Source organism: Pezoporus wallicus, unplaced genomic scaffold (genome assembly GCF_028554395.1).
Source record: "Pezoporus wallicus isolate ANWC-B61680 ecotype Strahan unplaced genomic scaffold, APGP_CSIRO_Pwel_v1 contig_8542, whole genome shotgun sequence".
Classification (NCBI taxonomy): Eukaryota; Metazoa; Chordata; class Aves; order Psittaciformes; family Psittacidae; genus Pezoporus; species Pezoporus wallicus.
In genome coordinates this window covers 4,296,429-4,308,726 of record NW_026640148.1, presented here as the reverse complement: position 1 = coordinate 4,308,726, position 12,298 = coordinate 4,296,429, and the positions used below count along the sequence as shown (strand labels likewise).

Sequence of the window (12,298 nt, the reverse complement as noted above, 5' to 3'; positions counted from 1 at the left end):
GCTTCAATACTTTAGAAATATGTCCTACAATTTTTACAGGTACTAAATATGAAAATTAGTTAAACCAGACAGGAACAGTTTTAGGAACACATGCTTACTTTCAAATATGGCTTTAACTGCCTTACCAACCACTGTTAGAGATTGTATGTCTGTTTTGCAAAACACCATATCCAGAAGTGAAGCTTGCTCTCATTGAAACACATTTAAATTATTTGTGTTCAGATGATGAATTCACTTGCCTGTTCTAAACAGGCATTATTTTAGATTCTTCATCTACAAGAAAAACAAAAAATGCACAGAGGTTTATCACTGTACCATTTCATTAGCACACAGAAAACTGAATCTGTTGGAAATGTGCAAATGTGCATTATGCAACAAAAGCCTAATTATGACTCTATACACAATATGCCTTGGGGATTGTTCCTATTCTAATCAAATACTTTTGCAAATTTGTTGGCTGGGAACTGATAAAGTATTTACCTGCAATATCTAGGTAAAAGAATGATACTATCAGGCAAAGTATATTTTCATATGTACTCTGGATGTCTTATTCACTCAGTAGCCAACTCCCAAAGGCTCCAGAAAAAAAATTAAATCACATAGCTTAAATATTTGTCCGCAAATAACACCGGTTAAGTAACTGCAACATCTGGTTTCCTTTTCTGTTTGCTATTTCAGTGCTTTTTCTGAGTATAATTAATCCTTATAAAATGGGAATAAAGCAAGTTATTGTCTTCTGGAAATTAATGAAGTATATTACAACTACAGACACAGTGGCTGCAATTCATTCTGCACAGCAGAGTTAAGATGCCCACAAAGAGAGTAAGAGCATATGTTCATATGGAAATGGTACCTGCAGCTCAGAGGTCTAGATTCACTTAACAAATTTACTAAAAGGAAGTACCTAGAGTAACTGCATAGCTGAAGTGGAAAATTTCAGAAGGAGGACAGTCTGAAGAGATGGGAAATAAAAGCACAAGGAGACATGACAGGACATTTCCTTCCGTCTTGATTCTCCACAATGAAGGCTCTGTGCCAACACAGACTGAATTTGTGGACTAGTTCAGATAATTAAAGTGAGGAGAAATAAATAACCCAAATGATGTGTGAATGTTGCTTCTACAGGAGCTGTGGTAACATACACAAGTATTTGCATTTTCATTACAGTATTGATCTAAGGCCAAAGAAAGTTTTTATTCTTTCTGTATCTGTCAGTGTGCACAGGAGAACAAAGCCACACTCTTATGAAACAATCTGAGTTTAGGATTTGTTACTGTAACACTTCAACCAGCAGAGCTTGAGAGGATAGCTCTGAATGAAGCTGTTAAAAAAATACTATATTAACACTATATTAAAAAAATATATCTTCGTTATCATAGAATCATAGAACAGTTAGGGTTGGAAATGTCCTTAAGATCATCAAGTTCCAACCCCCCTGCCATGGGCAGGGACACCTCATATTAAACCGTCTCACCCAAGGCCTCATCCAACCTGGCCTTGAACACCGCCAGGGATGGAGCATTCACAACTTCCCTGGGCAACCCATTCCAGTGCCTCACCACCCTAACAGGAAAGAATTTCCTCCTTATATCCAATCTAAACTTCCCCTGTTTAAGTTTTAACCCATGATCCCTTGTCCTATTTACTACAGTCCCTAATGAAGAGTCCCTCCCCAGCATCCCTATAGGCCCCCTTCAGATACTGGAAGGCTGATATGAGGTCTCCACACAGCCTTCTCTTCTCCACGCTGAACAGCCCCAACTTTCTCAGCCTGTCTTCATACAGGAGGTGCTCCAGTCCCCTGATCATCCTCGTGGCCTCCTCTGGACTTGCTCCAACAGTTCCATGTCCTTTTTATGTTGAGGACACCAGAACTGCACACAATACTCCAGGTTAGGTCTCACAAGAGCAAAGGGGCAAGATCACCTCCTTTTACCTGCTGGTCACGCTCCTTTTGATGCAGCCCAGGATACTGTTGGTGTACTGGGCTGCAAGTGCACACTGAAGCCCATGTTCAGTTTCTCATCGACCAACACCCTCAAGTCCTTCTCCACAGGGCTGCTCTGAATCTCTTCTCTGCCCAACCTGTAGCTGTGCCTGGGATTGCTCTGACCCAGGTGTAGGACCCTGCACTTGGCATGGTTAAACTTCATGAGGTTGGCATCAGCCCACCTCACAAGCGTGTCAAGGTCCCTCTGGATGGCATTCCTTCCTCCAGGGTATCAACCGAACCTCACAGGTTGGTGTCATCGGCAAACTTGCTGAGGGCGCACTCAATCCCACTGTCCATGAGAGCAACAAAGATGTTAAACAAGACTGGTCCCAGTACTGTTCCCTGAGGGACACCACTCGTTACTGGTCTCCAGCTGGACATTGAGCCAATTACAGAGGGCAAATCTTACATATCCTAATCCTTCTTTTAGAAATCAATAAGGCTTTTGCCACTGATTTCCATGAACACAGGTTTAACATTAAAAAGTCAACAATAGCCAATAGCCACTGACTCTTGAAAATACTGTTCTACCCTCTTGTTCAAACAAGAAGGGGGATTAAGCCTTTTTATGTTCTCTCACATCTCCTTTTTCTATTTGATAGAAAAAAAAAAAGCAACTAACCAAACAAAAAGCCACAGAAAACAAAAACGAGAAGCAGTAGTAAACTTAGCTAAAGCAGCCTTTGCCACTGGTCCAGTTCAGGTACTTGGTCTACACATAGAAATCAATTAAAATAAAGGGTATATTTTTGTCTCTCCTTTAAAATCAATTCTGTGACCTCATCAGATTCAATAAAGGAGATTCATATTGATCAGTTAATGATGTCTCTGTAATGCATTGTAAAATATTATCTACTTTCCATTTCTATTTTGAGGTTTGGTCTGATTTGCCTTGTAAACATGAAGTTTTTGTGACTGTCTTTGTTGACAGAAGACACCTTTTATAATCAAAGCTTATTTTATATTTCAAAGGTGTATTAGCCACAAAAGGATCCAGACTTAACTGAAGGCACCGGTCCAACCCATCTGGTACCTACACAAGTTACAATCTGAACCACAGACTCCAAAATAAAACAGAGGCTGTCTTTTTTTCAAGAAAGCCTCAGCAGGACTGTGCCTTGGGATGTAACCTTCAGTATCCCTCAGCATTTCAGGCTGTACAGTATATATATGGAAGAAGTGTAAGGAATATGCATAGAAGAGTCACAGAGCCGTAACACTGTAGAGCACAAATGCCTGCTATTCATTACATTCAGTTTACTAAAACTTTATTTTCACACCTCTGTTAATAGTATCTTAAGAATATGATCTAGACCTGCTGCACACCTAGACATGCATTGAACTTCACTCGTATGGATCAAATTAAAACCATGAATTTACATTATGAGGTTGGATTGGCAATGGAGCCAAAATTAAGTACTCTAGGTATGCCATATTATGCCACTTCCAAAAATCAGTTCACTAAAGTGAATCTTCTTGGAGAAAATGTCAGTTTTATACTTTTCAATATGCTTCATATTTCTGCATTTTTTTGCATCAGTTTGCTACAGAACTATCTTTTGGATTATCCCTGCTTTTACTGTGTTTGGTGTTTGTTTTTAAGTAAAGTCATAAATGTTTTTCCATTTCATGCTATTCCCAGTTAGGAATAAAATGACGGTACTTCCAAGAAAGAAAATTACCAGGGAATCTGTTCTGCATTTGTAGGCAGGAGTGAGGTATTTTGAATGGAGAAGGAGGATTAAATTAGCCCCGTATATAGGGGCTGAATACTAGACGTGTTTTTGAAGGATCTGCAAACCCTTACTTATACATCCTTTACAGGTATAACCTAGTGAAAAGTTTGCTGCCCTACAGCAAGCACAAGTCTATCCAATTTTTAGGCAATGCTTTCATTTTTTTTTCCTCTTCCAAAGGGACCACTAGTCTTTGAATATTTTTACCTTCCCCCACAGCCACCAGTTTAGAATGAAAGCATATTCCATGTTTAAGATTCTATATTTACTTAGTTTAAATATTTATGGGTGAGATGTATATACAATACTGAATAAAACAGAAACCAGGTTCATTCCTTAATGAGTGAGAAAGAATAGACTTCATATGTGGCAAAAAGTAGTGTTAAGAACTGCCACTACTTCCCTAAAGTCAGCAAACACAAGAAATATGAAGTCTTCTCAACTACTGTACAGAATAACAGAACAGAAAGAAAGTGTTATTAGTTTTTCTTCTATATTATCAGATTTTATGACAAAGGTTAGAATGTTCAAAATGTTCAAAAATGTGTTTAAATTTATTCAGCTGTTCTCACAGTTTCATGTTTCACTGGGCTGCTACAATGCGTTATGTTCCCATATGACTGGATTAAAGCTATCTAACAGGCTGGTTATTAGTCCAGCACCTGAATACTTGTTCAGAACCTTCTTCATCAAGAACTGACAAGCTATGAAAGTCATATCTTTTTTTTATTTCATCCTTTTTTAACAGGATATCAATGGTATTTGTCAGATCAATACTTCTAAAGGCTGCTCTTCCTCCAAAGACACTGATAAACTAAAAATGGTGTTAAACCCAGCTGTAGGGGGACTGGACAGCCCAAGGGAGAGGTAATGGGATACAAAGACTTTAACCTTTAGGTCATCGATTTAAATTCAGCTCAAGTTGATCATGACCAACGTTCCCACATGATGAATGTTTGTTAGGCTGTGTAAAGAAATAAGACACAATAAATATTGGTGGACACATTACCAAGGTAACTGATCCCTTCTGGTAATCTCAGAAGAATACCTACACATTGACAGGGCACAAAACAATCCTGATTCCTGTAGTGCCATGGAATCCATCACTGACTGCATTTTCCAAAATAAAGTCCCAATCACAATCAAATTACTTACAACAGGTTTTGGAAATTTTTTTTCAGCAAGTGCACATTTCAACTAGAAACAGTGATCACCACTGCGTTTACCATGTCATAGTAAAGTATAACACGCAAAAAAAGAGATATAAAACTATATTGAAAATGTCATTAAATTCATTTGTGCTATATCCCAAGTACTACCTCTAGGGTAATTTGGTAGAACTGTTGAAAGTATGGATATAGAAAAAACAGAAAAACCCGAGACAGCTGACAGGACTCACCGAGGCATGGAGAGACAGATATATAGAGAGTCTGAGATTGAGATTTAGTTTAGAGTCCAGATTAATAAATGTTGTCTGGTATGAATATATAAAATAACGATTATTACAGGCATTTTTTCAGAGCCTGGGGGTTATGAATAAAACTAGGCACAAAGTTTCTTTCCTAGCCTTTCTGGAGATTTCAGAAAGGTCTTGTTAGTATTAGGAGAAATCCTTTCACAAGTTCTACAAAAGCAGAGATACCCAACCTATTATGGACAATAGTCCAATGGTAATGACAGTTGCCTTGGATGCATTAGATATTCAACTGGGTTTAAGTCTCTATTCAACTGGATTCAAAAAAGGAAATTGAACCAAAGTCACATGTCTTAAAGGATAATGCCCTAACTATTAGTTTCTGGGTATTGTAATGCAGATTTCTGTCAAGCTTTCTTGTTGAGCAGTTCCATTTTCAATAAATCAGTTATTTGCTATTTGAAATTAAAGCTTCCTAGATGTTTTTTTTAAGTACCCTTGTCACGAGAGTTCTCAGGTTTGATACAGCAATAATTTCTATCAGAAACTGTTAACTTGAAAAATTCCCTAGCAGCTTCAACATTTCCAAAAGCAAATGCAAATACCTTTCAGACATCTGTAAACAGTCTTTTTTTTCCTCTGTGGCAATGCTAAAGAGGGGACAGTGAGATCAGGCTATGCAATCTTTTCCTGTTCAAGATATCAAGTGATTAAAGGCTGGTGAATCATTGCTACTAATCATCCATCAACAAACCTCACTTATAAAATAAAAATAACAAAATAAGCAATAAAATTAAACCATTTCTGATCTAAAATTGATGAAGGGAAAACATAACAGCATTCATATTACACTGCTTCAAATCAACTAAAATCATATAATACAGTTTATCCATAATTATACAAAATTCATTTTTGAAGACCTCTATTTACCTCCAAAGTTTACCACTCTATTAGCATTTGAAATTTTTCCCCTTTGTAGAAACGTTTCCATTTCATTGCTGTCCTACTCAGCTTTCCAAGTTTTCTTTAAACTCTCTCTATCCTTCTCTGTCATTAGAACAGTGGAGTTCTTTTAGCTGTTTATCCCAAATTCATAATAGTCATACCTAAGCATCTCCTTTAACATACTAACACTCACTTCTGTAGCGCAATCAAATCAACACTGTGCTAAGTAGTTCCCTAAACTAGTAGGTCCCCATGCACATAAAATCATTAACATGGTGTTGACTTAGAATCTGTATTAATTTAATTTCTCTTCACTGTGAAAGGGGAGATGGCATTAAATTGTGCACAGGGTAGCCCTTCTAAAGACAGACTATGAGAAAGTGAAAATTTTGTATGTGGAAACATAAATGCTGCCAAATGAACTGTACATAAATCTACCCAGTCAATAACCAGGATATGGATTGCATCCTTCCTATTTCTGCTGACCGCTATCCTACTATATAAAAAGCTCCACTGCGATGCAAATAGACACTAGTGAGACACAAAAAACCTTCTCTTTAAAAGCAACAGCCTCTCTTGAATGTAAGTTTCTCTTCCCACCTCCAACACCTCCAATCTTCCATACTATAAAGCAGCATTAGTTCACATTTGGCTATCAAACTAGGTGATACATCTACTACCAGAAAAGTAATGTGTAATGAATCATTCCTCTAGTGTTTTAAACAGGTAGAAACAATAATAAAAGAATTGCCAGGGAAATCTACAGTTCTAATTTTACACTGTCTATATCTTTTCATCCTAAAAACAATTCAAAGATGCAATTTTCAAAATTAGCATTTCTATTAAAAAGAAAACCAGATTCATCCTAATTGATCTTAGACACTGACTTACCAGAATAATTCCACTAAGGCAGATAAATGCATGAATAAGGATTCACATTGTGGGACTTAATAAAAACATACATATTGAAAAAAATTAAAATGATAGCCTAGGAATTTTGATATCCATTTGCTTCATAACTGCAATGCAGTCAATTTAGTTGATTATTCCCTAGTTGAGATCTAATACACACTGCTCTACACAGCTGAAAAGCTGTAACCCATTTAAAGTGATCTCACTTTTTACATTCAAAATGCAGTGTGCTTGTCTATGGCTCACAACTGTCAATGCACTTTTGAACCACAAATTCTTCTCATCATCTTGTTTAATTATAACACACTTTTTAAAAGTTAACTTTAAAACTGTTTGAAAAACAGGTTCATAAAATCCCTCAGTTCTATATTCAAAGGAGTTGTTAAATTAAAATAAACTAATCACAGGCCTAAAAATACGGAATTCAAAATGTGACTTGAGGGGAATTTAGGCACCTTCAGCCAAAATGGTGATCCTCAAGGTCCCTATCTCATCCTGGAGATGTCTATCCTCTGAAGACAATACACTTTTCAATGATAAAAAAGGCAAGACAGGGAAGCTGCATCTCTGTACACAGTGGGAGTTTATCTACCTGGCTGGGACTGAACATCTCACTGCACAGCTTATGCCTAAGCCTGACTGGGATCTAGACATGAAGCCCACCCCTGCATAGATGATCTGAGGAGTTTGATCCAACAGGTCTTCTCAAAGCCAGCCTAATAAACACCAACCAGGCGCGTTTCCTATAAAATTCTTTAGGTGCTATTTCTTTCTAAAATGGTACATGAGCAGCAGTGATTCCTAGCCTAGCAGCGGGAGTACTCATCCCAGAAGCAAAACCCCCAGGTCCAAATCTGTTGAGGACTCAAAGCAATGTCTTTTAGCATAATGTTCTAATCAATGGGCCACAGGCTGTGTTAAATGCTGGGATGAGGATAGGGATATGTAAAAGCTCTCCTGTTGAAGCTGTATCAATGTACAGAAAATAATTTGAGATTTATTGGGCCAGAGAAAGAACACAAGAGGGAGCAAGAGTCTGTAGCCTAGTGATCTGGACACTCAGCTGGGAAAAGGAGTCTAGGGCTTCTGGCCTTTGCTCCATAGGAGGTTCATGAAATTTATCCAAGTCTTTCCATAATGTAAGTCCTAGCTTGACTCTTGCTACATTTCCCTTCTTCATCCAAGTCTATAAATAACATTTTGTGCAACCACATTTATCAATTTGAATTTTGCATACATCAACATGTCTTTTGTATGTTTTAAATGTTAATTTTTAAACAGAGAACATCAATAAAACTGGAATGTGTTAAAACCCTAAAGTTCATTTCAAATTAATTTTGCTTATAAGTGCATAAAATACAACAACTTACTTGAGAGCAGGTTAAAACCAACATTAAAATGCAAACACATTTATTTACCTGTGTAAATAAATGCTTTGAGTTACTAAATCAGAATTCATTTTTTAAGGATGTGGTAAGATTTTTAAGAAGTTGTAACAAGAGTAAGAGACTTCTAATATCTTAATTCTTCTCAGTTTCAGTTTCTGATTTTCACTTCGTAGTATTTTCATTTGCTGGTTCTCATTCCCTAGCACAACAGTGCAGTATCATGAAGGTGACTGTTTAAATCCAAGGAAGGTTACCCTGAAATTCCCACTTCAACAATTTCATGGATATATTTCTGTTTTTGCTAAACATTCTTTATATAATAGCTTCATTTTGGGCCTAAGTCTACATAACAGGGTCCCTTTAAATAATATTCCATGCCTTAAAACATATTACAAAACCTGTTATATCAAGGCAAGTTATGCAACAGCTCTCTATGGTTTTAGCGTATTTACTCTGTCACGCCATATGTGAGACTGCAGCCTCCACAACAAAACCTTTACACACTGAAGTCATTATCTCTGTGAAGTCTGCAACTGGCATTTAAAACTTATTGATGGCCTGGGTATTGGTGGCTCAGTAGGCAGCACTCTTGCCGGAGGCCTAGAAGGTCAGAGGTTCACATTCTGCTCAAAGAACAAGTTGGACATATTCCAGGATTGTGTGTGGGCTGTGCTAGACTCCTAAAGGGGCAGTCCTTAGGACAGTAAGTGAAACCTTGTCTGTTCTGTGGATATCAAAGTCCTCTTGGAAATGGAAAAGGAAGAGTAAGAAGCAAGTTTAACTTGCCTGAAGCAAGCGAATGAAAATTAGTGTATTTGTTAGGAATTTAGTTGCATGTGCTAAATACGTAATGGTAAAACTACAGTACACTGAACAGCTTTAAAGCAAGCCATTTTGGTCTTTGTGGTCAGCACATGTGCAAGAAACAGGCCCAATCTGCCAGGCATGCTCAGTATTAACTAACTTCCTACATACCAGAATGACTTTGGATTCAATTTCACAGCATAGAACTATGAAAAATGTGTGTGTAGTTTGGTAAGTGAGAAGTCTAAATAAAAATGCTTTAACGCTGGTAAAACTTCAGAGCATACTATAAACTTACTGAAAAAATCTTCAGTCAAATATCCAACTCAATGCTAGCAACATATATAGAGAATAATATAAACAGAGATTCAACCTGCTCTGGTGTTAAACTTTGATACTTGAATATCCCAGATGTCTCCCTCCTCTTCTTCTTTATAGACAGGTAAAGATGGATCTCTTGAAGGAACTGGGGATCACACTCTAGGCAAAGGTTGGACAGGTGATCAATGTACAGCATGAGATTTTGCCGTGGCTATGTGCCTCCAACAGTGACTGGATCATCTGGTTTAGAAAAACAATTCAAAATTGTAATTTTTCTAAAGAACTTATTTAGGGAAAAGTTAGCAAAAGGGAGAACAAATAATTTTTAAAACATGGAATGTGTAACAGAACTTCTTCCCATAATTATATAGTTAATTTCAAAAATTCATTTATTTCATATTTAACATTTAGTTCATAAACTGTTTAATTCCTTAGCACTTAGCCATTAAAGCACTGTATACCATTTCCATTGGCAGAATGTGTACTGACGAGATACCAAGTTATTCTCGTAAGTTTCAACTTCATTTTTTGGTGTCTAACACAACCATACAAAGTGCTTTGGAGCAAGCCACTATTTATTAGTCAAATGGGCTTCTACCCTGTAGTGCACTTCAGGGAAATATGCAGAGAGCTTAATGTTTCTCAACGAAGATTCATCTCCAAACACTCCATTGTCAATAGGCTGAAAGAGCATTTTCTAAAGGACCATTCCGAGAACCTAAAGTGAGACTTTTTCTTCTAGCATTTAGGTAAACGACCTTTTATCTACCATCACAGAAAAACAAATAACGCCCTCCTTCCCAGAAATATCCATTAGTATAATGGACCTTTAGGTTTAGGTTTGGTGAAATCAACCTGTACTTAAGCAACAGTATTTACACATCGTAAGAGAGATCATGAATTAAAAGCATCATGACATCTTTAGGGTATCACCCACTTAATGTGTAAGCAATGAGCTTCTTAAACAAAACAAGTTAATGATGTCATTATTTCCAGTTTAGAAACAGAGGAACTCGTAACAAAATCCCAGTGCAAATGTGCAAAGAATTATGAGTCCATTTTGTCCCTAAAACATGAAAAGAAGCTATTTCAAGGAATGAAGGATGTCCTCTTAACCTGTGACAACAAATTTGTTTGGCTTTTACTCTTCTCAATAAGAAAGCAATTACATTTTTTTTCCAATAAAAATATCCTTGTCCATATATAAACACTCCTGGTAATCATGTAATTACCTTACCCAATCAGATTAAATTGCTGTCAGTTGAGTTCCCACTGTTGATTAACTTTTGTGTACTCTAAACCTAAATGAACTCTTTCGTAAAGTCACTTAGTCATTTACAAAGGTGTCTCTATGATTCCAAAAATTATAACAGCAGTATATTATTTGCTGTAATCATCAAATATCCAAGGTCAAGGATAGATCACAGTGGACCCTGTTTTTTTAAAACCCAGAGAAACACAGAATTAAACTGTGTTGCTTATTTTTGTGTTTCTTGCCATGACTTCTAAATGTAATAGTAACCTTTGACCCCCACACATTAAACACCATAATTATGTAATTAAAACTAATTATGCAATTTAACATACATATTTTTGTCCTACAACAGGCAGGTCAATTACCTCACTCATTGACCTTGGAAGCTTTCACAGTTCAAACAAAACAATGAGGCTTTCAATTAATTTTGAAGTACAGAGAAGGAGCAGCAGAACCACAAGTCTTCAAGCTGATATTGCCTAGACAAATTGCTTACAAATCTCTTTATTTTGTATTGTATGAACTATATTTCTTCATAGAAACTTCTAAATGTCTCCCTGTCTTACATGTTTCTATCGTTAGAAATACTAACACATTTGTGAACAAATCATGTATACACATTTGCCAAATGCAAGCAAGGAGGCCATATAATACTTTTTTCTTTGTCCCACTTTCTTTTCTTCAGTATGATTTCCTTTGCTTCCTTCTATACTTCTCTACCTCTCTTCCTCTTTCACCTTCCCTTTCTGAAGTCTTTTTTCTTCATTATCTTCTCTGTTCCATTCCTAGCTGTAAAACTTGATAGCAATTTATGTATTATCAAAATGCTGTAGCCATTGTCTTTTCCAGTTTCCACTTGCATCCCTAACCTCATCCATGAGATGATGATTCTCATCAGGTCTTGGTGCCAGTGGCTTCTGATGATGATAATCCAGCACACTGAGGGAACTCTGGCCTGCAGAAAGCTACAGCTAAAACAAACATAGTACATGCTCTAAAAACCATTCTAAATTTTCCAGTGTGGGAAGTTCACTTTGTGTAATTATTGAAATATGTTTCACCTGGATAATGTCTTTATGCTCTTTCTTCATTTCAGTAAACTAGATATACTGCACTGAAAAGTATTAAAAATGTGCAACAGAAACTCATGCAATATTACAATGCATCCAAGGAACTTCTTTCTTTTCATAGAGTGAAATTAGCATCATAATTCAGCCACATTTTTATTTTTCAGTAAACTAAATCCCATTCACTAAAGAACAATCCTTAAACCAATTATAAGCCTAGGAGCTTTACATTAGAAAGGATGACAGTCTGCTATCCTGTGTTTTCAATTGCTATCTTAGCCTCAAATAGTTCCACTGAAGTTAACAGACTTAGCTGTGAGGGAAAGTAACAGACAATGTATATATAAGTATACCAAGCAAGCTTTGTTTTTTCAAAACCTTGCTTTATGTGAGGATCAGAAAATAGCTAGTGTCAGAATACATATGCAAATCTTTGCTGACTTGTTGAAAGTAAGGCAACAAT

At 36.7% G+C, this 12,298-nt stretch overlaps 1 protein-coding gene across 5 annotated transcripts in view; it reads right to left on the bottom strand.

Moving 5' to 3' along the window:
* The window catches only part of ERC2 (ELKS/RAB6-interacting/CAST family member 2), a 498,505-nt gene that overhangs the window by 49,993 nt on the left and 436,214 nt on the right, over positions 1-12,298 (bottom strand). For 4 of the 5 annotated variants that reach the window (XR_008973235.1, XR_008973236.1, XR_008973233.1 and 1 more), the window contains one exon: positions 9,566-9,753. The exons of the other annotated variant lie outside the window; for it this stretch is intronic. The gene's annotated coding sequence lies outside the window, so the exon portion shown is untranslated. The remainder of the gene's footprint in view (positions 1-9,565; positions 9,754-12,298) is intronic. 5 annotated transcript variants of the gene reach the window in all.